Raw genomic sequence first — 27,669 nt, 5'->3', positions numbered from 1 at the left:
ATACATTTTACTTGCTTTGCTCTGTCAGCAGAATAGCCAGGAGGCATCCAGGTTTATCTCACAGAAAGTAAATAAAATCCAAAACTATACAGTTAATCTGTGCTATGTTTTTTATTGATGTTCTGAAGTGACATGAGATCAACATTTCCTAACTGGACGTCACAGCCTTTTATTTCCTCTAGAATCAATTCTATTTCAATGAGCAGAATATCTCCAAATATACACTTCAGTTGCAGTTGCACCAGGCCCAAATCTGCTCACATGGTAAAGTGAGATGAGTAATTTGGCCTTAACTAAGTCAGCCATGCCAACAAATTACTGGATCCTATTATATTAATTTTTTTCTTCCATGTAGTGTCTTGGGCTCTCCCTTTCCATGACCCACCTGTGCTGCCAGTGGCTGTTTGTTGCTCCTATTTAAATAGACTTCCCTTTAGATTTTTTTTTTTTTTTAAATTTTACTTTTAAAGTACAGATCCCAGGTCAAGATGTAGATATTATCAAGCACAGAAGATTAAGTTTCAGGCTTTACAGTCCATATAATTTAAACTTGCATGGAGTTAAAAACTTCAATACAAGTGTACTTCATTATACTATACAAAATACTTTATTGCACTGAGGATGTGCTCTGCAGCATGGAAAGGAGTTACTGTGGGGATAACAGTTTGCATTCCCAGTTCCTGCAGACCTCTGGTTGCATTATGCACACATGGAGAAAATAGAAAGCAAGAAGATAATATAGGATGCACTTATTTTAGCAGCTACCACCCAATTCCTACCTGTTCTTTGTAATATTTAGATATTTGAAGGATTATTGGAAGTATACTGTGTTTTATTGTAAGGTTTTAGAATCTTCAGCTACTGGAATTTATCAGAAAAGGAAGAGATCTGTTTTGTTCCCATCCATGTATCTTGGAAGGGACAGGCAGTCTCAGGAATGTATACAAAACAGAGATTGATCTTTAGACAAATAATTGTCTTATTTCACTATGATGAAAGAGACAACTTTAAGATAGACAGAAATAAGGGCAAGAAGATGTGAGTGTGAACTATCATGCTGTAATTTAATTTAGTGTAGTCAAATATTAACTGTGGAATGAAAACTGACACAGCATAGATTTATCAGGAGAGGCAGAAAAGTACATCACAGATTACATCTTTGAAGCTAATGGAGTTTTCTTCATGTATATTTTGTATTAAAGTATTTAATTTTAAATGACCTGCATTTCTGTGCTAGTCTTGCTCTTCTGCCACCTGGTTTGCAAGATATCAACATTTTCTCTAGAATTAGTCAACAATTAGTTTTATCAAAGTAAATATTTAAAAAGTATTTACTTTTTTAGAATTACTAAACTTTATTTTCAAATAAACATGTAAGATTTGAATGCTTATTTTAATGCTTAGTTTTGTAATTAATTTGTAAACATTTAACAATACTGTTTGATAAAAAATACCTGGTAGCACCTAATTTCAGTACAACACATCACTGTTTGTGCTATTACTTGGTCTGGAATTCTGTGAGGTAATATACTTCTGGAAATACGATTGCACTTGTATTCATGTTAATTACAATTATTTTCTTTTCTGTTTGATTCCTAGAATTTTTAGTTTTGATTGCAATTAGCTCAAGGCCAGCCCTGTAGTGTCTTGGCTTCTGACTAAATCAGGCATCACAGATAATGTACCAACCTCTACATGATCTTAATTTTCTGAAGTTAGGCACCAAAACTCCTCGTGCAGCAAATCTGAGAGATGAACGTGTGCCCCCATAATGAGTAGATGAGTGGGGAGTAAGGTTTAACTGTGAGTAGAGATAGCCAAAAGGAAGTGCTGTGCAGAGTTTAATCCTATTACTGCCACACCTGTTTACCAGATAATTTTATAAGAGTTAGAAAGTGCAAGCTGCAGTAAAAGTATTTTTTAAATACTATACAAATAATTTGTTTAATAAACAGGATCACTATAATCTGCAATAATTCCTCTCTTGGCATGGCAATCATTAATTACAGAATTCTTCGTGATTTTATAGGAATATCAGGAAAAGTTTTAAATTAGTTCATAAAATGTCTGATCTGAAAAGTTTCTTTTGTCATTAAAATTACTTCCATTTAAACCATGCCTTTGAGAAATGCCTCTGCAAGGTTTCTAGCTTAATGAAATAGCTGAGAAAATATCTGGTTGTTTACTTTGGAAACAGTAATGTACATTTTTATTTAATCTCTCTGTAACTAGGAAAAGAAATTATCCAGACAAGATAAGTTTCTGGAATATTTGCAAGCACGGTACCTACTGATACAAAGTGTGCTGAAAGGGAAGTTTCTGTCAGTTTTCACAGCCTGATTTAAAACAAAATCCTACATTTATTGTTTTGCCCTTCAGTGAGGGACTTTTTCATTAGGCAGTGAAGCTAAGAGCCTAATATTATACATTTATCTGTGAAAATGAAATTTAACACTCACATTTGCCTAATATATAACAGAGCATAAAAAGAGGAAAAAATGCAGACAGATGTTTTTCTTCTCTGTTGTGTATAGCTGTGCACATGCTTAGTGGTAGTGAGGCTTGCTGGTTTACATTGTTCATCTGTGTCTGCACAAGTCTGGGGAATGATCAGTGGCACTTGCATTCAAGCAAAGAGGAAATTTTGACTAGAATTCCCATTTATGTACATTTATGATGTTTTCATAGTCTTTACAATTATTCTACTGTAAGAAAAAGCAGAGTTTCTTCTGAACAGTCCCCAGGCACAGTGTATATTAAATATACTATTCCAGCTACAGTGTACTTTGATGCTTTCATGACTCAGTTCTGGTAAATGCCAACCTGATGTCCATTTACCAACAGTGATGCTTGATGCTGTGATATTCACCTGATTTCCATTATTTATACCTATATTGGGAGCTCTTTCAGGCAAGACTTGTTTTTTACTTCTGTGGCTGTAATACACTCGGTGCTGAGGAAATGAAATTGGGCTTTTTAAGTGGTGCTTAAAGGTGCTGCCATTACAATTCTGTGCTTCACTAGGGATGTTTTACTTTGTGGACATTTGATATTCAGAATTGCACTTCAACTTGTGTTTTCATTATTTTCACTCATAAAAGCTTTGCTAATCAGACAGACATGATTTTGTAATAATTGCCCTTAAAATGAGGTCTGCTTGATTTTTTTAAAAAAAAATAAATTAATGTTTGAACTTTTGTTCTTGACTATGAAATGTGAATGCCTTTTTCTATTTTAGTTGAAAAAAAGCTGGGACATACTTGAAATAAGTCATCTGTCCTTGCAAAGATGTTTGACAGCTGTATATAACCAGTTACAGATTTGCTTTGTGAGTCAGATGTTTTGCAGAAGTGTGGCCCAATAAAAATGGGCTATTTCAGCCTTTCTTTTTTAGCACCACTCACATGCAGCATTATCATTGGCAGGCCTAACATTTTTATAATTGCATGAACTCGATGTATTGAGTGTGAGTAAGCCCTAGGACACAGAACTCATTTGTTTTCCTTGACTTAAAATTACCCAGTGATCTGACCAGTGAGCTGATGACCAACTAAGACAGTAAAAGATTTGGGATTTTTGTGTGATCAGAGCATGTATTTCAAAGGAAAATGCGTGGCCCACCATCTCCTGTTAGCTCATTCAAGTGAGAAATGCTACTGCATGTGATTCTTAGCAACTGAGGGTAACACAATGCTGCTTTGTTCAGGGTGGGAACACGCGCCCCATGTAAATGTGTAAAACAAACCATGCTGATTGTTTAGCAAGACTTAAACGTGCAGAAATTGTTATGTGACTCCAAAATGCATCACAGGCATTCACCAACGTGGTGTTTTGTCACCTTTAATCATCAAAATACTTCATTTTGCTTTGTAAAGAAATGTAATTGGCTGCTGTCCTGCTGGTGGGGTGGAAATGCATCCTGTAGCTGCTTCTGAAGCTGAGGAAGGATTTCCTTAGAAGGAGCTTATTATAATAAAATGTTAGAAAACTGTCAGGTACATACAACTGGATGATATTCCAGATGGTAAACCAAACAAAAACACAAGATAGGAAAAGAAGTTACTATTTGTTGAAAAGACTTTTTTCTTTCACTTTTTATTTCCAGCTAAAACCTGACCGACAATCAATTCCAAAGCCCGTGGAATATTTAATAATAATAACTAGGTATTTAACCATAATAACCAGAGCTCATAGGTTACCCCTGATGATATATCTTTACACTGCTATTCTCATCTCATAAATATCTCTTATTTAGCAGAATGGCAAGAATTGCAGGTTAACAGTACATTATTTTAGAACTTTTAAACTTTCTAATGTTGGTTTCCATTAGAAGATCTGAAGTGAGTGACTAATGTTGTTTTTGTAGCTGCGTTTCACCTTTTGATATCTTATATTTTTGGGCTGAGGTTCCTTTTTAATAATTAGTTTTTTTAATCTGCTGCATAGCTTAGTTGGAAAAGATACCCTTTCCTTTTGTTTATGTAGCTTATGGCTTCATGTTATCATCAGTTTTCAAGTAAGATTGTTTAATTTTATTTTTTTTTAATCTGGGGGTTTGTAGGAGTACAAATGTGATTTAAAAAAATCTTCATGCTAGGAATGACATTTTACATTTCATTTAATCTCATTTGTTATATTAAAGTGTTAGAAAACCCTCATAACTTTTACCATTGTGGACCTATTCAGTTTGTATATGGTAATGAAGAGTCATGATATAGCTTTGCAGTGATGTTTTGGCTGGGTTTTGTTTTTTTAAGTAACTTGTACCATCCCTTAGTATCAGAATTTCAGGTTGTAATTCAATGGATAAATCTAAATAAGTTGAGTTGGCAGGGACCCACAAGGATCCCTGAGTCCAGCTCCTGGCCCTGCACAGCACCATCCCCAAGAATCACCACTTGCCTGATATATAATATCTGCCACTTAGAGTGTTCTATGTATCATAAAGTAAATCTTGTGCATAGCTGTGTTTCATGCATTCTTCTGATGGCTTTATTTCAATCATTTTTCATGAATTCATCAAGACTTCAACGTTTTCCTCAGTGCTGGTTGCTGTAACACTATTTATATAGTCCTATAGTGTAATTTTAGCTCACTAAATAACTTTCCCTCAGGCGAGTATGATCAAAGTGCTTTGTGCCTTTAGTTATTGTCAGCAACCAGGACAGTTGCTACTGGAGTCTTTGGTAAGGGATGATTTATGATGTTTTGCTGGAAGCCACACAGGGTATCTTTGTCTCTTGAGATGTGGGGAACTCCCCCATCACTTAAGACAATTTCTAAGTCTCATACTTTATTAGCATCTGCATGTATTCACTCTGTATCACTATCTGCAGTTAAGTATCATGACAAAAGCTCTTTGTGTTTTTCTATTTTTCCCCTAATTGTTTGTTCTAATAAACTAACTTTTGGTGTGAAAAATGAACAAGAAGATTCAAAAGTTAATGAGTCTAAAGAAACATCTGTTAGAAGGACTTTCATTACCATACATTTCCAGGGAAATGAGAACATAAGGCAAGACAGCTGATCAAGAGCCTGTTTGGCTTTAGCAAATGAATAATGTGGGCCAGGACAGAGGATCAGCTTTTCAGTGGGATCCTAATAAGCAATGCATTGTTTTTGGCAGTTAACCCCAGATGCTAAGCTGATGTCAACTGCATTGTTCTGTCCTTTTCTCATGCCAATGTAATATGTTCATCCTGGCAGGATCCACTTTTCCTGTTATTTTTCAAGGCACCATACCCAGTACGCTTTCTCCAGTGGGCTTAGAAAATACCTGTCCCATGTCTAGAATCTAAAACAATTTCCAGTCTAAACTTAAACCTCTTAAATCAACTTTATGCCATGCTGTAAGTTCTGGTGAATAGGGAAAGAAAAGGTGGTGTCTTCTGTATTTAAAAAAAAGACATCTCAGGTTTTTTTGCATAATGTATCTTTTTATTTCCCCCTTTCTCCCTTTATGAAACTATTAAAAAGTTAAAACTGTGTTTTGTACAAGGGTTTATAGACACACAAAATGAGCTTTTATACGACAGGCACTCAGGTGAAAAAATAAATGCAACAATACTTTTCACACAGTGAAACTTAAAGCACATTTATTAATCAGTCAGGCCCAGTTTTACTGTTCTGCAGCCAGTACTTGTATTCTGACATGACAAACAACATATAATGAAATAAGCATATGTAATTATAACTTCAGACTCCTGAAGTTCTCATTGATGTTCATCCTCTATTACAGCACTGATTGACTTAAACAACTCTTTATTACCACAGAGATGCTAAGTTTATGAAAATTGGTCAAATACTTTTTAAATCACAGACTAGACATGTCATGAGAAGTTTGATAGAACCAATACAAACAAGTTTAAAACCTGAGCACTTTGAAGGGAGGTTGTGGTGTGGTTTTGAATCAATCTGCTCATGGGGAGGTGAGGAGGAATGGTGTCTATAAAATAATTCTTTTTCCATAATTTGGAATAAGGGGACGCTTAAAGTGATATCTTGGAAATTTCACAGCATTTCAAAACATAAAGTCAGTGCCTATGTAAATTTGCTTTATCTCTTTTGACTGTAGCTGGTTCTATAAAGTGGAAGGTTGATGGGAGATGGAGAAAAATGTGCCAAAGAAGGGGATACTAGAAAAATATCTGTGTATGGCAGCCCAGTGTCATCTGTAATCATGCCTCTGGTTTGGAAAGCAGCAGAATACAGATCCTTTCCTGTGTGAACTAAGAGCTGTTGGTGTGTTCTGGTGTTCCTCACTGCCTGATGCCTCCCCCAGGTCTCACAGCTGTCCTGATCTACTCCAGCCTTGAATTCCAACCTCAAACAGCTTCCCCATATCTTGGTCCTGAGCAGAAATCTTCTTCATCTTCTGCTAAACATATGATGTGTTTCTTTTGTTGTCATTGGATAAAGTAAAATAATTCCCATTTGTTTGAAAATTGGTTTAGCATAACCTGGCTCAGTGCTTATAATTTCTTTATGATCTGCCTGATCCATTTTGCTTCACTTTCAGAACTGAATACGTTCCTTTAATATTAGAGGCATAAAACTCAGTTTCCAGGACTGTGCAGAGCAATTAAAATGGGAGTTTTCAGGACAATTATTTCTTGATATTTTTCTGCTCTGCTGAATAATGGACTCAGATGATAACACCCAGTGGTGGTGTTAGCACTCTGCATGTTCATTTTCACTTACATGTAATTATTAAATCTAAAAGTAATTTTAAAGATGAATCTCAAAGCTAGTGTATGATCATGCTAAAAAAATGGTTGGTTATTAATACTTTTTTTACTAGATCCAAGTCTTCTTTCATAGTTTTAAAAATAGCCATTACTTTTTTAATTCCTGAATTTCTGTTTTCTCTCTTTTGTTCAAAGGATTACTTAATGGGAATAGTGATCATGTTTACTCCTTCTTAATTATTGATTGATTTATCTTGAGGATTTATTTTAATGAGTTTAAAGAAATGTTGGTGTCTACCATGAAGAAGCAGAAGCAGACCATTAATGTTTTCATTTAAGAGCAGAGTTAATTTTGAAACTGAAATTTCAAATTCTGATGAAATACTTCTGAAATTCAATTTAATGAGTTGCAAGGTTTCTGTAGATGCATTTTCCTTTTTGTAGTAGTTATTCATTTGAGAATCTGGTCATTGGCTTATAACAGAGTCCAAATTCAGTGTTATATTTAAAATTCAATATTGATGAATTCTTGTTTAGCTCTACCAGTACAATAAATACATTTGGGTAATGGCTACCATCACACTTGATTATAAAATAACATCTACCCAATGTTTTCAATAAATTATATAAACATAGTGTATCAGTATGTGGAACTTGTGATGATGTGTTTTACCTGAGTACAATCTTAGTAACTTAGAAAATTAGCTGATACAGGGATAGTATTTTGAATTTAAAGATGTCCTTTAACAGGCAGCAGATAAAGATCTTGGGAAGGCAAAGGGAAATAAATCAATATTTCTGCTCTTGGAAAAGAACAGAGACAACACCAGATTTCTTTTTTACCAACCCAGAACCTTCAGGGATACTCTGGGTCCAGAAAATAGCAGTTGAGCAGTAATGGTAATGACTACTTCTGTTATAGTTCGGAGTAAAATTAGTTTTGCAGTTATAGGAAAAAACCATTTCTTTTAATGGATGTTAGTAATTTACAGTCTGTTGTCTGTGTGTGGGGGTTTTGTTTGGTTGCATTTTTTTTTATCCTGATACAACCTTTTTTTGGTAGTAAATTGGAATTCTCTTATAAATAGACATTATTCCATTGAGGTTAGTGGTTCGGGAATTTATACCTAAAGAGATTTTCATCCTCTTTACTGTCACTTTATAGCAATGTTCAGTGTATCTGGTAATGGTGTTTTCTGAAGGCTGGCTGAAAATTGTAATAGGAGCTGCATTATATAGCTAAATGCTTTTTTTTTTGCTTTTTTTTTTTTTTTTAATGCCTGAATGCCTCATTCAGATTATCTTTTTTTCTTCATCAAAAATTAAAAATTGTAATATAAACTCTCTGGACCATAAACCCCTTTCCTCTGTTTGCACAAGAGCTAATGCAGAGAAGTCCTGGCTCATGACTTTTAGGCAATAAACTGTGTATAAAAATAATAATACAATTAAATTCAACTTTAGAGCAAATAGATGATGTTCAGTCAACATCTGTGAGGAGGGGCTTTGTTAACAGACATGTTAGGTGAAATGGAAGTTACTTTCATTTCATTAGAACTGTGTTTCTCTTGCCTTCACACTTTGCTTCCCATTTTGCTACTGCTGTTGAGTCAAAGCTAATGAAAAAGAACAAATGATAATATACAGTGGAGATCAGCAGAAATTGTAATCATTAAGCTTTGCCAAAATAAAAAGTACTGACCTATTATTGGAGCCTTAGTCTATTCCGTTTTCTGGTGCCTGCCTTTGTATTAGTACACCAGTTTTTGAAAAGCAGGAGGAAAATGCTGATTTTTATGCTACTTTTACAAATATTTACTGTTTTTTAATTTTTTTTTAAATTTGCAAATATGTGAATGAGGAATACCTCTATAGTTTGTTAATTGTCCTTTACTGGTCTTTGAATTACTACATTTCCCACAAATTACTCTAGAGTCTGTCTAAATAAATAAATATTCATTGTCCCTCCCACAAAATGAATGGTACAAGGGCACACCATCCATGTTACTGTTATTAAAGTTCTTCACACAACACCATAATGTAAATGTAATTCCAGTATTTCTCCCTTTTCCAACTTGTGGATGCCCCCAAGTTGTTGAGGAACAACTTCATGGCAGAGTTCACACCCATTCCCAAAGTGAAGGCAGATGCAAATTAATCTTTTTCTTAGAGATAGGGTTTGAACCAGTCCTCTGCTTTTGTGTAACATGTCCTAAAATAAGGAGGCCTTAAATCTGACTGCATCTCTTTTGCCTACTAATGCTTGGTGTAGCACTGTCCCTTGATAAGCACGTGTGCACTGTGCTTGATTCAGTGTCCAAAAGCATTGTTTGGTATCAGAAGATTATTATTTATTGGTTGCATATAAAATCTGTAATTTCTTCATCCCTGCAAGCAGTGAATTCTGCCATATAAGCCTTTATTTGTTGTTTTGCTGTAGCAGTCTCAGTCTTGCTAGGAACACGGAGGATGCTGTTAGAAGGTGGGATCATCCACTGAGACCTCCCTCCATTAGGAATTTGCTGGTGGTAATACACAGGATGGAAAAACTCAGATTCTGAACCACTGGCTCAGAGATAATCAGCAGGCAGATCAAAAACTTGCAGAATAAATTGGAGAAGAGCAGCAGTATGCTGAGCTGTTATCAAAAGCCACGGACCCTGAGTAAATGTTTCACAGGATAATGTCAGAGGCAAGGATTGTGTCACGTTTAAGAACATGTCCCAGCTGGTTTCTCTGTACCATGAGTGCTGGATTTTAAATGCTTGTCGTTTTTTTAAAGCATTTGCTATAAAAATTGGTGAGGAGATTTTTACTCGTCCCATGATATTATGTTTGCCTTTTATTGAACATATGCAGGGAAAGTAGGACTAGCTTGTCTTCCCTATTTGCATAGGAATCCTTCTGTGCTTGTGCTAGTTGTAGGTTCATATCTGTGGCAGTAAATTATTACCCAAGGTCCTTTTTCTTCAGCTAAATTCCTTTTTAGCCCTTTTTCTGGCTTTACACTTTGTGCTACTTTAATGTAAAGACATCTATCTGTACATGTACATTTAGTCTTAATTTATCTTAGCATTCTTTTAAAAATCCACTTAGTTTTTGCCCCACACCTAGGAAAAAACCAGATTAAATTTCCTAAAATGTTATTTTCACTGGAGAGTTAGTGCTCTGTGTGTATATCTCTATGCATTGAGGAATATTTACTACTGTGGTATGGCCTGCATATTAATCCTGGAGAAATCTTGCCATTCTAGAAATCATCTGTATATTTTCAGTGTTTTTATTTTCTGTTTGAGCATTATCCGTGAAGAAGAAAATATTATGATTTTCATAATACATAGTTATTTTCTCACAGCAGTTGCAGGAAAAGAACGGGAAACTTTAACATTTCTATTTTTGCTTATCAATCTATTCTTATGAAGGTGACTAAATCTCCTATGTTTTTGTTCTGAGTACACCACCAGCACAGCCCAACAGGCAGCTCCCAAGTGAGATCAAACAAAGGATGCTCTTCTTGTGGTCTCTATCCCTATACTGAAGGAATATTTGCTGAACCAACCCAAATAGTGTACCACCACTGAGTGCAAAGTTTGGACTGTGCACACATCCTTCAGTGCCTGAAGCTGTTCCAGGGAATATTTAGGTTGGATATTGGGAGAAGCTTCTTCACCCAGAGTGTGGCTGAGCACAGGAACACCTCCCCAGGGAAGTGCTCCCAGCCCCGGGGCTGCCTGAGCTCAAGGACAGTTTGGAAAACAGGCACATGGAGGGATCCTTGGGGCTGTGCTGTGCAGGGTCAGGAGTTGGGCTCAGTGGTCTTTGCTGGTCTCTTCCAACTTGGGCCATCCTGTGATCCCGTGGTTCTGCCCCTGCTGCCTCTGCATCGTGGCCGTGAGGGCGCTGCCAGGAGGTGGAGGTGTGAAGGAGCGTGTTGTTCCTGCACCATTTCTGAAGGAAAGAGCAAAACCATCCCAAATCTGCCCCTTCTGAGGGAGGAGCCATCATGGCAGAAGCCCAAGTTCCTCTGTTATCTGCAAGGAAGGGAGGGCAGGAGGGACAGCTGGAAGGGCTCCTGCCCCTCGAGTTCCCCGTGGTGCAGGGCAGTGCTTGGGTTCCTTCCTGCAGCCTGCTCCATCAGGGGTGTTAGCTGAGCTCCTGCTACCTATGGATTCTGGTACATACATTATTAAATATGTTTTAAATCGTCTGTTATAGTGCTGGGCAGCTGAGAAATAACCTTGTAAACATTTTCCATTCCTTTTTTATTTGTTATTGCTTTTGTTTTGCAGGAACATTCTCGTGGTTATAATCTTTCTTGCGATGTTAGGGGTTTTTTATTAATTTTTCTATAATTTCTCTCCTTCGTAGCATTCCCCAGTGATTGTATTCACAGTAGTGTGTTGTAATAAAAATGTGCAATATTGTACAGATCAGTATGTGCAGTTTTCATTGATGATAATAACAATGAATTAATAATTCTTCTATTTCTCTAGCTCCCTAGATTTGAAATATTTAAAAATATTTTAAGTGTGCTCCTTGGATAGATTGTAAATATTTTTTTAACGTAGCATGAAATACATCCAGAACATATAAGCATAAATGTTTTCTAGTTTAATATTAAAATGGAGATAAAAATAAGCCTCACAGAACTATACAACAGAACTGAATTAAATCCCCAAAGCAAGCATGATCAGACAGAAGGGCGAAATGTCAGACCTGGTGTAACCCACTTCATTATGCCTCGTTTTCACAGTGCTCACACAACAGTGGATGATCTTAAACATGGTAATTGAATAATTATGACTCAGGATGTTCTGCCTTAGGGCGTAGTTTCTGCTTTTCCTGATGTGGCAAATAATGTACCGTGTCATTTTGCATTAGGAAACACAGCAGCCAAGCTCTGAGCACTGCTACAATTGTCTGCAACACCAAGCTAAAGCACAGCCCTCCAAAACCACCTCTGTGGAAATCCAGATATTTATAGAGATTTATGCTAAGTCTGGTTGATGTCTGCAAAGTTTTATGTTATATAGCCTTGGGGTTTTTTAGCAGAAATAATAATATGCCCACAAGTAATGCCCAGTTGTTTGAGGAGTTTGTGGCAACTTGGTTGCAGGTTGGTTTGTTAATGTGGCTAAAAATTGGACCTTTTATTAGAAATTGTATGAAACTGTTAAAATAGCTTGCTGTATTGAGCTCTGTGTGTGTATATATATATATATATATATATATATATATATATTCTCTTGAATTTCTCTCTGCCATTTCTCTTAAATGAATTTTCTTTGAGAAATGTGGCTGAAATGGATGGCCCACGTTAGGGTGGTAGACTTTGCTCTTTAAAAAGTAAATATATCTTATATCCAAGTGGTGTTAGAAGTCCTTTTTGTGTGTAGTAAACTGCAGGTCCAGCCTCGAGTTTTCTTCTTACTGCTTGATTCTTGTGCACTGCTGGTGAGTTTGCCAGAGGCAGCTGAGGTGATGTGAAATGAGTTTGCTTCTGGACAAGGAGTGCCTCAGGAGAGAAAAATAAAAGAGCTGCTTTGTGCAGCTGAGTCACAACTACCAGTGTGCAGTTTGTATGTTAAAGGGCCAAAGTATTGTCTGGAAATAAAATATTGGCAAAAAAATCCCAGAGTGAATTCAGTAAACTGTGTGTCATATCTCATCTTGGCTGTGTCTTACTTCACACAATTCAGTTTTTCTTATTTTCTGCATAACAATTCATGTAATTCTTTGATGTACAGTAGGATCAGAAACATTTCTGAATGACTTCAAGCTATGTATAGAATTAGTAAAATCCTTGAAATTATGGCAATGATCCCTGCACTAAATGTTTCTCATTATTTGTTACTAAAACTAAATAGTATATTTTTCTTTCCAAAAATACTACATTATATAAATGTCAGCTTTTTATGAGAAATGAGATATTTCAGGGAAACTTCCCAATGAGTGGGTGGAAATTGGGATTATTTTGGTTTGGGCCAGGTGAACACTGATCTCTGAAATGTTCAGAAGGTGCTGCAATTCCAGGTAGCTCTCTGTTGTGTATTTTGACACTTTTTTCAGAAGAGGAAACTGGCTTATTGGTCTCTTGGCTTCTCCAGCAGTCTGTAGCCAACATGATTCTTCAGTTCACTTTCCAGCTGTATTAAAAAGTCCTCTTCACTCAGCTGTGAAAGCCTAATATGCATTGGAATTAAATAGAATACATGAAATTTCAGACACCTATATGTATGTAAATTATTTGCATTCATTCTGTGTAAGCCTTACTTTGACTTGCTAAAAAAAGTCATGTTTTATATGTTCAAACTAGCTTAGTATCTGAAACAACCCACTGTACACCATGGGAAAGAATAATGACAATATCCTGCCATCCTTTCCTACCTGTAGTTGCAGTAAATTCTGATATAATTATTGCATGTGCTGGAGTGGCTGCTTAAATAACTGTATTCAATATACATTTTTACATTAGATGGAATACAGAGAATTTTTTATTATTTTAGTTACTCCAAATCAAGCTATTTAGATATGCAATATAGAATGAAAGTGTAAGGGAAGCATATTTATTCTGTGAGATTTAACTGTGTTTTATCCACTCCTAAATACTGTAGAATGGTCCTTTATGCAAATCCCTCTAACTAGTTAAATATTTTGTCATGTTCATGCTCAAGAGAGAGAGAATCAAACTGTAGAGTAAAATCCACTCTGTGTTGTCTATGCATGACTGAAGGCAAAAATATTTTCAGACACAGAACTTGAAACATATCAGAAAACAAAGCAGAATTTCTCATTAAATGAGAGCTAAACAAGGGGGATTTTTCATTGACAATGTATGGAGAGCCATTCTGGTTTAGCAGAACTTGGACCTTGTCAGTCTGAGTGGTGTCAACTCTTTTTCTGTGTGGTTCACGCTGTGTTTCTTGTTTTCTGAAAACTGTGGAGGACCTGATTAGGAAGGACCTGATCTCTGCTGTGTATGTAAGTGGTTTGGAATGCAGGGCCTTAATAATAATAATTGAGATACTCAGCTGCAGTAAGCCTTGATTCATTGAATGTAAATGAAGAAAAGAGGAGTAGCTCAAGCTGTGTTTCAGCATCTGTGAATTCCAATGGCTTTTTCTCTTTTCTCCAGACTAATTCAGGTACAAATCATTCATTTCTGAGTATTAACTGTATAACCTGTACTTTTGTAATCAAGCCAGAGTTTTTAAAATAAAACCATATTTTTAAATGTGTAAACATTAAAAAAAATTATCAGAAATAGTAAATTTTCATAAAGGGACCTATTTTATTTTCAGTGTAGGAAGAGATATGACTGACAAGAAGACAATTTAGAGTGTATATTTTAGAAATTTGGACTCCAATACCAACTGATAAATTAAGAGAAAAACATAGTCCCAAATTGTTTTAATTGGTATATTCATTGTATATCTAAGATGTTGGTACAGGCTAAGGGAGGATCTTTGAATATGACAGGTGCCAATTGCAAAGAAAATAACTTGATAAACCACAATTTTCATATATTGATTTTTTTTGACGCACCTTTTATTGCACTTGCATTAAAAAAAAAACCCAACATATTTAAGAACTGTTGACATCTTTTGCCTTTAAAGTTTCAGAAAATTAGGTCAAAATTTCCCTCCATCAAAAACTGAGAAACTCAAAAATGACTTTTGCCTGTAGGACAGGAATGAAAGCACGTTATTTTAAAGGCCAGTGAAATATAACTGCAAGCAAACTTTTACTGTTGAAATCATAAGACTCATTCATCAGAATTCAAATGGAAGGGAATCAAAATGCTGATAAATTAGAAAACAAGGCAAATATTCAATTCCTCTTTAAAAAATATTCATTTTCTAATAAGGCTGTATTCTTACAATCAATAATTTGTAGGTGCAAGGGGTATCCCTGTATGAACCCAAATTTATTAGTGCTGTTTGCCCATCTTTTGTGGTTAAGCACAGACAAAGCAGTAAATGTCAAACATCCACTTAACAGTTCTTATATAGAGTGGGTTTTGTTATTTGAATCATGGACGTGGCAATTGTAACTTCATACTGAAAATATAAATTGTCAGAAAACAAAAATATGAGAACTTTTTCTAATTCCTCTGAGTATTCATAAAATGTTGAAGAAATTACCTGTGGGGATAATATGATTATTTGCATTTTGAACCAGGTAGAAGTTTGAAAAAAATTTAATATAATCAATCATCAAAAATACCCAAATTGTTTGGAGCTACTTACCCAGGTAAAAGTAGCTCCTGTGTACTGACCCTCTAAAATGGCCATATAAGACCACGAAGGACAAGATGTGGTTAAAGTAACCTGTGTCTGTGTATATTTTTAATTTGGTAACAGTTTAATAATCCACTGAGTGGGACTGTTCAGTTGCCCTTTGCCTGTCATCAAGGTGCCTTTGCTGCTGGATTTTCATGTTGTTGTCTCCAATACAAATGTTAGGGATGCACATAAGCAAAATCACAGCTGATGCTGGTCTTTCAGACCTGTATCCCAGCACTGCCAAGCTGTCTTCCTCTTTATAGACTGGATTTTCCACGTTACTATGAAGTATGGGTGTAAGGAATGGTTATACTGAGCAATCAAAATAAGATTTCCTACTGGATGAGAAGCTTCAGACCCCTCCTAACCTGGTGGAGGAAAAACATCCTTCTCCTCTCCTGATGGCCCTAGCTGAGGGTTTGTGACCCATTAGCAGTGTACAACATCCCCAGTGCCAAATCTGAATAGTTTGTGTCAAGTGTTGAACACTGATGGAGAAAGTTCTGCACAAGTGCAGGGAAGCTGCAATGGGGGCATTATCCTGTAGTATATTCCTGTAGCACCTTTAATGGCTTCTGTAGTCCACCTCTTTTATGTGTGGCAGGGAAGGATCTGAGAATCCTTTCAGGTCCATCACATCCCACCACTGCTCTTGTACCTCACACCTTTGTGGTCTTTCAGCTCACCTTCACTGACAGGAGCCTGATCTTTGCTTCACAGAAAGGAGCTGCCTCCTCTGCAGTGTCCCAGGCTTCCCTGCTGTCGTTTGGCATTTTGAACCTTTGCTGGAGCTAATATTGAGTGGGTTCCTTACCTAGATGAAAATAGAGAAGGTTTGCTGGTCCTTAGTTAGATGGGAGAGAGAATATAAATGTTTCCCTGCAGAGGTAAATACCATCTTGAATTCACAGTCTATTTAAATGACAAAGTTCACGTAATCAAGAAATATCTCTTTCCCTGTTAATAATCAACCAACCACCACAGCCCCAAGTAAGAAAATCAAAACTCATGTTGAAGGGTTTGAGCATTACATTTTAGAATACTTCCCTCAATTCCAAATAAGTAGGGAAAATTAATTAGCCAAATCATCATCATGCTCTTTTTATGGAGCTCCTGAGGGCAAGTCCTTGCTTTGCATGCACTGTGATAAATATAGATCTGCTGAGGAAAATCATTCAGATGTGTGGCACCTTTAACTCATAGATAATATCTTTGTTTTCTTTTGTCTCCCAATTAAGGATGTTACTGGCTTTTTTTCTTGGTAAATAAATTTCAATTAATCAAATTCCAGCTGTCTTGCATATTATGGTGGTGTGAAGTTGAAAGCATTTAGCAGATGCCCATATAAAAAAACTGTTAACACATAGCAGGTTCCCTGACATTTTAAACCTAAATCCAGCTGGAAACAATAGCAAAAAACAAGTCCACATTTTTGAAAAATGTAGGGCTCTCTCTAATGTAGGTGAAAGATTCCTATGCAGAAAGGGACATACTGTTGCAGAACATAAAAATGTCTGATGTTTTCAGTTTTGTAAGAGGAATGTCATGAATATATCATGTTGTATTCATTTACTCTTTATACAAACTGTGTAAGACTGCGTATGAAAATGAGCCAATTAAGATTCCAGGTAAAAGATAATACTGTCTCAAATTTTTGCTCTAACTAATCACTCCTAATATCATGTGAGTTTCTGAAAAGTAACAGTCAGAAATTCTGATAATTTATTTGTCCCTAAGCATTTTAACCTGATACAATTATTTAAAAAACCCCTTTAAGACTGCCATAAAAATCCTATTAGTGGTTCACTACTTAAAATCCTACCAGCAAAGTCAAGCTTGGGGAAGAAGTAAAGGAATGGGACAGATGACCTTGTCTTGCCTAAAGCTTTCAGTATTTAATTTGGAAATGGGCCATATGAGAAGGGAAGCAGGTAAAAATGATATGCACATAATTCCAGTGTGCACAGAGACTGTGTGGAAATACTGTGTGGACTGCTCATTCTGGTGAAGTAATCATTGCAATATATGCATTTTAAAATTCCTACTTTCATTTTCCTGTCTTTAAAAAAAGGAAGGGTTTTAGGAGAAAAGAGAAACTGAATGCTGTGTGGAAAAGTGTCTTTTTGTTCTTTTTGTTTCTTTCTCAGGATTTACTGTGTGTAGAAACAGTAAAGCTGGTTTTTCATCCTTGTGCAAATTCCCCACTATGCAGTGCTAACACGAGGCCCGTTTTCTGTTTGAATCTGTCTAAGCCTCTAAACAGCAATTTAAATGATGCACAGTGCTTGTGATCACATCCATAGCAAAGGGATGAATTCTTAATATAAAATGTTTTGTGAAGTTACATCTGTGTAAGGTCCTTCAGTGCTTCCCTGTGCTTCACTGTGATTTAAGTTATTGCACTGTCAGTGTCTTCAAATAACCATGGCAAATTCAAATTTAAAATCTGTCAGTAGGAAGGCAAATTCTAACAATTTACTGATAGTGATTTTACTTTAAGGTAGCTAGCCTATGTCCTAACCACATACAGTTACAATAGCATTCCACTAGTCTACTCATCTATTTTAAGGATTTAACTGCAAAGGTAAATCATTGTGTAAGGAGGATGTATACAGAGCAGAGTCTGTAGAACGACAGTGACTGCAGAACTGCTAAAAATATGTTGAGTACATTGCTTCCTTAAGTGAGGGCGAGGGTTGTTGGATCAAAGCAAATGAAAGAAACTAAACGTGGCTGGAGTGTTTGACCCAGCTGAAGTGGCTGTTCAGACAAGCCTTCCTTTCCTGTGACACAAAAGTGCTGCACTTCCCTCTGACTGTGTCATTGCCACAATCCTGTACTTGGCTGTCCTCTCTGTTGTAAATTAAAATAGATGAAAGCTGTCGAGCCAAGCCTGTGATAGAGGCTAATTTGATGTGATATAATTGATGAACTCTAAATCGTCCCACTTCTCTCTCTTGAAACAGTCTGACTGGAGCTCAAAATGCCAGGGTGCTTTGATTTACACTCTGTCACTTTTACATGGAAAGTCTCAGTGTAGCAGCAGTGAGGGATTTACTTCTTCACACATTTCTAATCTGTAGAGTATGCACACACACAGACTGGTGCAATCCCTTGTAGGGACAGTACTGGGAAAGTAAGATTTCCTTGTTTGTAGCTGGTTTGTGCACAAAATTATTAAGATAAATAGAATTGTAACCTGACTTCTGCTGGTACACATATTGCCAAGGTAGTCTCTTGGAATTAGTGTTGCGCTTCTTATTTCAGAACTGAATTTTAAACTTGCTGTAGTTAATGTTTGAAAACCCTCTATTTCTGAAATTCTGATATAGTTGAAATATTTTAGGAGATTAGACAGGTTCTCACCCCTTTAGCTTTCTAGGTAGCAATTCAACTCTTAAAATAATTCTGCATAGAAATGTTACAAGTTTCAGACTTTCTGCTGTCAGCAGTTTCTTGATTTTTGTACTTTCCTGTTGAAGATATTTGAACTCAGAGCAAACTGTCTTGTTCCTTGGTTTCTTCCAAAGGTAAGGGATGCTCGGTGGCCTTGATTTCTTAGTTCTCTAGCAGGATGAGAAAGCTTTTCCATCACTTTTACTGTTCAAGTATTCCTGAGCAACCCTCATTAAAAGTGTAGCATCTCACATCTTCTAAATCAGTTGTTTCAAACAGAAGCAACATGAGCAGAGGAGAGAGCTGCTTTAGTTCACATTATTACTCTGATCAAACAGCAGAACTGCATCAGTTCCAGAGCCTCTTGCCCCCCTGCACAACCTGAGCTGACTATGCCCACGTGCCAAATTCTGGATGACCTGAATGTACCAAGTATGGTGAGCAAATCTGTGAAGTTTGGAATATTTCTTTGGCTAGCACCCAGATTTCAGATGGATATCCTAGTTTTATGTTGATTAGCCAAACCCCCTTCTCACTGAAAATGCCAAGTGGATGGGATTTGTTATAAGGAATTTCTGTACATTTGGAGTGACCAGACTTTTTTCTGATCTTGGCTGTAACTTAAAACTATGTCTTTACTAATGATTTGTAATTGAATAGCTGATGTGAAAAATACTGGGTATTAAAACTTCTACTGGATGCAGTGGTTGAGCTAAAAATGAGGCTCATTTTTAATGAAAAGGGAGATAAAAACCTTGCAACACTGGGTCAAAAATTGTCAGGATTGTATAGGAGGCCTTTACTCTCCCAAGACAGTAGCACCAGGTACTGCAGCATGAGCATTCAGCTCCTTACACTGGGGATTCACGTGGCTCAGGGCATTTCCATCCTGAAACAGGCAGGAACACTGGTCAAGGTATTTCTTTTTGGTTCCCTTTGCAAGGCAGTGACAAAGACGGTTAATTGACAAAATACTCGGAAGAGCAAAGCTTGAAAGCATTTAAAGGCATCAGTCAGTCATGGTACATCACCAGTTTAACTTCCTTAATGGTAATATCATTTGTGCTTTGAGGAGCTTCTAAAAGGATAGTTCTACTTCAGGAACTTCAGGATAGTTCTATGATTGTCAGTGGTGCTGCACTTAAAAAGTTTAATTTACATTGTCACTTCATCAGTGTACCTGTAATCTCAAATAATAGATGGTTTTAAAGAATTAGAGGTAATGATAAAGGCAAAATACACCTTTGTTGATGTACAGCCTGGTTTTCCGATTCAGTATTATTATTTCTCTTCTTTTACAATTTTTGTATGTGTTATGATTTCATTAAAAAATGAAGAAAAATAAATATAAGCCTTGAGTTCAATGTCAAAAAGAAAATCTGGATATTTTGATCGCCTGAAGTGACTATGGGGCCTGGGATCCAGGTACATTTCAGACTCTTCAGCTTTTTATAAGTTGGCCTAGCTCCAATTCAGTCATTATAATTTGGACTGCAACTTTTCACATCAGTTCACAGAAGAAACAAATCCAGTGTCTACCCTTTTTTGTCATCTAGGTTAAAAAATGCATTGACATTGTTTGCAAATTAAAATATACATGTCCTGCACTTTAGGTTCTCTTTGAAGTAATAGTATGTAAACTGCTTTTTTTTTCTGACTTTCTCTGGCTAGGAAATATTCTCTTTTTAAAAGTTGCTTTAGTTAGGGCCTCTTAAAAAAAGTTCTCAAGTACCTACAGTGAAAATGGGGTACAATATCAAGCAGTAAAGTAGAAAAATGGGTAGGAGAATACTTGCTAAATACTTTCAGATTTCAAAACCTAGTTAAATTTATTTTAGACTATGTAGAGAATTGACTAAACGCATCCATGATTCCAGAGCCTTTCTGGGTTTCAAGATTTCAGGTCTGACAAGATGTAATTCCTATCTAAGAAAAGAAGAGGGCAAAAGAAAGTCTGGGAAATTAGGCAGCAGCCAATTTATCATTAATTCTTTGGAAAGTATTGGGATAAACCATTTTTACATGATCTACAGGAATGTAGAAAAAAACAAAGAAGTGAAGCATTTAATGCTATTTTTTTCAAGCACCAATTTCGTCAAGACAAACCCAATTTCTTGATACAACAGATTAACAGACCTTTTAGAAAAATAGGAAGTGAATGTCACAGTGTATTCTTGGAGCTCTTGGATATAAGTTTTTCATTGTAATAAGGGAAAAGGTGCATTGAGTGGACTTCTGCTGGGATCTGATTCTGGTGTTGATTTAAGACACAGAAGGGAGCACTGAAGATGGGAGCAGGAGTGGTGAGATAACATTTACATACCCGTGTTTGTTTACAGTTGAGAAGGTTGAAGGAAAACTTCAGATTTATAAAGAACTCTTGTAAAGCACACAAGAGTTTTGGGGGAGATTTCTGCTCGCTTTTAGACAGAGAATGGTCTCCACTGCAGACAGTACAAGAAACAATTGGCTGAAATTTCAGCATGGAAATTTAATTTGGGTGCTCTGGACTTCTGGAGGGACTGTGGAATCACCACTGTGGCTTTTTTAAAAAGCATGCATCTGCCAGAAGAATTACGATCCCATTGCCCTCGAGTAGGACCAAGGCACAGGGGTGGACCAAGTTATCTCATGGGATACCACTTAAACCCAGTTTCCTTTCTCAGAACATGTTTACCATCTTTAAAGCAATTTGAATTACTTTAGGAAGAGCTGGGAATTACCAGCTTGACATCTGTTGTTTAAGATAAGTAACTAAAGCTGGTTTTTTACAGTTATGATAATGATGGATAATATTCACGGTGCCTCGTGTCAAAAGGCCATAGCTAAACAATGTTGCTAGGAAGGGCTGAGATTTTGTTATTTGGAGGAAGTTTCCCACTGTGACTATTTCACTCATAAAAATGGTAGTTATGTTTTTAAGTAGTTCTTTAGAAGAAGACATTTTGGAATCATTATTCATGTGGCACCATTGTAGATGACTGAGTTCTAAGGGACAGTCTGCACCATACAATACTTGATTCTGCTTCATATTCTGGAATAATTTTAAGACATATTTTAATATATTCACTTATAAATAACTGTCCTTAGGCAAATACAGAATGTCTCCTGTGTAAACATTTCAAAATCTACAATTAGTTGGTCTGTCTCTTTTCTCTGTACACAGAATTACTTTGCAGAACAAACATTTTTCGAAACTTTCTGTCAGCTGAAAATGGCTCTGATAGCTAACAGCAAAAGATTCAACAGCTTGCTGAAAGGATTTTTTAAACCCACTCGACTGGGGATGAGAGCACAATTCTGGGATTAGCAAAGCATGCTGAAGATCTTTAGGAACCTTTAAAATGTTTGTGGTTACAGATCTGTGTAAGTGTGCAACGTGGATTCATCGTGATCCAAGTGAAAGAGATAATAGGATTAGGTCTTGTTTAGCACTTCTTAAATTTTAAAGCAGGAAATTGAATTTTGTGTTTATTATTGATTCTTAGCACCCAGAAAAATCTCCCCATGCCAAAATATTCTTTAGGGAAATAAATATGAAGGATCAAACACAACTTTGTTTGGAAATGAGCCCCCATAAATGACTGGCAAATGAGCATCATCCAGGGTGCCACTTCCAGCGTTCTAGAGATGGGAATTCTGTTCCGGTATCAAAAAGTTCCAAAAGCTGAAGTCACAGCAGATTCACATTTTGCTCTTTGCTTGCTAATGTGCAATACATTAAATATCTGTTCCTTGGATCTAGCAACAAAATGACCTTTTCAGGGCTCATCTTTTTTTCTCATTTTTGATTTGTTCAAGGGAAATTGCAGACGACTGGTATTTGGTTTCCAAAAGGGATACATAAAAACTTGACCTTTTGGAACTGTTATTTTTTGGGGATGTGTACACTGTATTTTAAGTATGTCTTAGCTGTTGTTTGCTGGACTATGTCTAGTTTAAATAACCCTTTATTTTATTCAGTATAAAGCTAGGACAAAAAGTATAACTCCTCTCATTTTTTTCCCATGACAGACCTTTGCACACGCCTGAGAGCACCTTTTCTTCAGGCAATTTTAAAAGAAAGTGACATGGAATAGGCCCTGGTATCTCAGGAAGTTTCCACAGACTCGATTTTGCAGTGCAAATAGCACGTTATACTATGTCCATCATTGTAATATCTCATTGCCTACCTGAATGCACTCTTGTGTCAGGGCACTTTGCACTTAGCAGGGTGGGAAATGAGGCGGAGGGAAATGATTGTTTAGGAAGTTCATGATGGAGGGAATGACTGAGTTCAGATTGTCTGACTGCTGTCAGAACTATGGCTATTCCTGCTGCTTGGTTTCCTATGCCAGCTTTTATCCATCTCTTAAAATCACTGTACCTCATGCAGTCATGGAATGGTAGGCTTATTTCACCTAAAACCCAACAAAAAAGTTTAATGACTGTGATCTGCCTTTCAGTGAAAGCAGCTGATTTGGAAATTAACCAAGTCAAATAGTTTATTCAACATGTAAATGAGAAATTTCTCTCCCTTCCAGCCATATAAATAGCCAATTTCATCTGAAGAGATTTTCAACACCAGAGTTACAATGAGAAAATTTACAGAGAAAGCAAGCTTTGTCTTGTGCAAATTAAAGTGAATAATCAGAGCTTCATTAAAATATCACTATGTATAACTCAGTTTGAAAATGAGAACTTAAGATTTGGGAAGAAAATTAAATTGTGTTTCTAACTAAAATATCTGTGATCCATTCAGATGTGTTTAAGTCCATGAAAGTTGCTTCTGTTGATTGCATATAGCAGTAAGAACCTTCAAGAATATTCAATGAATGGGTGAATTGCATTGCTAAGAGAGGCTCTGGTTTTGCAGGGCTGTCCATTTACATACAGCCTTAATTTTTTTAAGCCTTGGAGCTTGTCAAATGCAGTGTGATCAGAAATTCGTCAGTGCTACTCTCCATGAGGTTTTGACATTTTTCCTCCTCGCAAATACTTTTCCTATAAAACTCAGATTTAATGCATGGCATTGTTAACGCTTCTGTTGTAGCCTTTGGATGTTACTCACATCAGCAGTTGACAGTACAGAAGCAGCAAAGGAGGTGACCAAGTTGTAGCTGCAGACAAGTCAGAGCTGCAAGATGAATAAGCAGAGCAGGAATTTCAAATTAGACATTTGGAAAATCCTTGTCACTAGGAGACTGTGCAGCAGTGAACTAGACAGCAGTTTTCCTAGAGTTGCAGAATTACCATTATCCTGGTTTTCAATATTCACCTTGACAAAGTCATCTATGTCCTGGTACCACATTGATAGTGATGTGATCTAGGAAGAAAACCAAACCCATCTAAGATGTGAGGGAAGGAAAACTAGAAAACCTAGGCAGTTGTTAAAATAATAGACACTTTTTCACCTGCCATACCCTTATTTCTGGAACAGTGTACTGAGACTTCCTGGCTCTGTTTGGCAGCCAGAAGTCTCCTGAACATTTTTTCTGGTGTTTTCCACCTCTTACTCATACCTCAGTGTCCAGCTGCCCCGTGACCCTGGGCATGCACACTGCTCAGTGCACCCTTCAGGGCACACTCCAGGTACCTTTGGTTGCCCGTGGGCTACAGGAGCTCATTAGAGGTGCCAAACAGCAACAGAAAGATCTTTGAAAGGATTGCTCTGTTCATCCTATTATGGCACTAAAATGGCCCCATCCTTTTCAGCTCTCCTAATCTATCAGTCTCTCAAGAATGTCTGCTACTGTATAACAAAGAGAAAGCACACCTGTCCTAGTTCCTAACAACTCATGCACTTTATTAGATTTTTTCCAATTAGGGCTTTTCCAGGGCAGTTATGCTGGAAGGTGAACAGGGTAGAAAAGCAGTGCTAGTCAGAACAGTATCCAATTCCACATAAGAGATCAAGTATTAAAGGAAAAAAAAAAAAGAAACTAAAAAGAACAAAATGATAACATTTCCTAAAATACAAAAGACTTGAAACATGTCAGCCTGAGTTTGCTGAAATATTGTATTCTGTTAATGTTAGCTCACTGTAATATGTATTTTGCATTGAGTGTTTTATTGTACATGAATACAATATAGGCATTAAAATATTTTGAAAGCGATGTTATCAGCCAAGAGAAAAAAAAAATCAAAACATTTCTACTTAAATAAGAACTTTGGAACAAATAAATTTCTTTATTTATAGAGCTTACAAGATGCTATGGAACATTTTAATTTACTCCAAACTGCATTGATCAGAGGAGGAGTATCCCCCATGAGAATTTTTTTGATCAATGGTAAAATTGCATTGCATCCCCAGGCAACTGCTTTCTTGAGTTAAACTTCCAGATGGGAAAGCAGTTCCCATTTCAAAATCCTTATTTCACTAGGACACCAAAACTCCAAATTATCATAATCTATGGGCTAGGATGTCTACATGTTCATGCAGAATTAGCTGAAATGTATATTTCCATGATAGGGAAATAATTATGCAAAAATGGTTGGATTTTGAAGACATGTTTTAGAATTGTGTTGAGTGAGAAATTGACTCAATTTGTAGTGTCCTAGCATCTTACTGTTCTTCTCTGAAGACAGCTATAATTCTATACTTTATATGAAAAACTCTCTGGTCAGATATAAATTATTACTTTGGAATTGCTGCAAAATAATAGAGATGCCTAAAAAAATTAATCTTGTCAATAATCTTGCATGTTATGAGATTTAAAATTATGGTAAAACTTGAAATTGGTTGTCTGCTCGGTCAAATAAATGTGCTTTGAATTTCTCAGCCCTATGCTGAGAAAATTATATTTTTGATTTCCCATACTTTAAAGCGAATATTTAGAGATGTGCCTGCATTCTGAATGCTATAGATTAAATTTGTGATAAAATATTCAAATATTACATGTTAATGCTATCTGTTTATCTGATGTCTCCAAGTGAATATCCCTAATTACTGGAGAAGTGTGTTTGGCTTTATTTTTAATTTTTTTTGTGATTTTTTTTAAATTCAGTAATTTTTTTAGGCTTGCATTTATAAAAGTAACAGCATTGTAGTTTCACTTTCCACTATCCCCTGTTTATTCTGCCTCAGTTGTGATGAAATCTGTGGGGGGATTTTGTTGTTGGTGGGTTTTATTTTTTAATCTCTTTGCTGACAAGGTAAGGAAGAACTTTTTCACTCGTCTCATGAAACACATGTTTGGAGAGTTTCCATGTTCCTTGCCCTGTGGGTGAGGTAGAGGAATTCCCCATAACTGGAAGCTCTGGAACTTTGTCCCAGTGTTGATACACGGACAGTTGCAGATGGTGGGAGGCAGTGACCCTTTCCAGCCACAAAACTGATTTTAAACATCATAATATCTTCCTGTATTTCCCCTCATTGCATCTTCTTTTTCCTTTCCTGCACCTTGCAGAGTGTTTTAAAATGATGAAGGGAAAGCAGTGGTGTTTTGAGTAAAGCACTTTGATGTGCAAGTGCTCAGCTGCCAAAACCAGCAGCGCTTTATGGGCAACCAAACGTTTTAAAGTTTTCATTCTTGCTTACAGAGCTAATTAAGAATCTTTTTAGTACTCTTTTCGAATGGCAGACTTTTAAAATTATAGTGATATTCCTGTGAATGAAAAGGTTTTCCTGAATGTCTGACCAGGAGGAGGGCAAAACCTACTGGAACTAACCAGAGAACATATCAAATATACATTTCCTTATAATTTGCATTAAATAAATCTTTTAAATAGTAGAATGTGCATTTGGAGCATAGGTTGTTTTTATTTAAGTGTTTTCCCCAAGCAATTCTATTTGTTTAAAACAGTGTTTGGTTACCCATTAAAAAGTAAGCACTTGCCAATAGCTCTGCAGACTTAGAATACTGTAATGAGTTCCATGTGGCAGGATTGTTCTAATAACACTGTTTTCTTTATTTTTTGTTATTTTAAGAGGAACAGGAGGTACATATTGTAATTTTAAGTTGTAGTGACTCAGTATTTTATACTTAAAGTTTTTGTGATCTTTGCTAGGTTGTTGGTAGGATTGGAGGGTCATAGTAGCTCTTTCCAGCTTTAAAATCTATTAGCAAATTGTATTGAGGCAAATCAATGCTGATGTAAATCCTAGACAGAGACCACCAGTTCCATTTTGAGGTAAAGGGTTAAAAACACAATTCTTAACCATTCATACTTGGCTCTTATTTATTCTCAATATAAAACATGCAGTTTTACCCACAGCCATATTGATTGCCCTCTTGGTGTGATATACTTGGGAGCCCATTTGTGCAGGTGCTTTCTGACGAACACTGCATGGCTGTAAAATCCAGGCCTTGGGGATGCACTGGCCGTGCAGTGAGAGGCAACTGTTCCCTTCTGATTTTAACGTTACGAGCGCACCTTTAAATTTCTATAGACAATCTTAAAATGCAAGTCGTGGCAATATGCATAAGGAGCTCTACAAAATGAGTTTGTTGCTTTGCAACAGATCTTAAATCAACAGTGTTTATTAGTAAGCTGCCAGCAAATATTTGCTTGCATACCTTTTATTATTTCAAAGGTTTTTATGAACAGTATGTCACAGTGCTACTGTCATTTACATTCACACACCACTTTCTAATGCTTTAAGCTTTCCAGAGATAACAGGGAGAAAAATGTTAAGAAAATGAAACAAATATTTTCTAATAAATCATTTTTGCAAGAATTTTGTCTCTCTAAGATGCTGTGACACCCTGTTCAGCTGAAGGAACACACCACTTGAATTGCACGACTCATTCACCTTTAATATTTAATAATGCTTTCATTAGTTGCACTGAACCAGTGGAGTAAGATCTGTAATATCTACT

The 27,669-nt window shown here is 36.4% G+C and overlaps 1 protein-coding gene across 5 annotated transcripts in view; it reads left to right on the top strand.

Moving 5' to 3' along the window:
- The window catches only part of ATRNL1 (attractin like 1), a 432,328-nt gene that overhangs the window by 290,463 nt on the left and 114,196 nt on the right, over nt 1-27,669 (top strand). The gene's annotated exons all lie outside the window — the stretch shown is intronic.

The sequence above is a fragment of the Cyanistes caeruleus genome, chromosome 8 (assembly GCF_971803275.1).
Source record: "Cyanistes caeruleus chromosome 8, bCyaCae1.hap1.1, whole genome shotgun sequence".
NCBI classification, from domain to species: Eukaryota; Metazoa; Chordata; class Aves; order Passeriformes; family Paridae; genus Cyanistes; species Cyanistes caeruleus.
The sequence above is the reverse complement of the archived record's forward strand: the minus strand, read 5'-3'. Positions and strand labels throughout refer to the sequence as shown.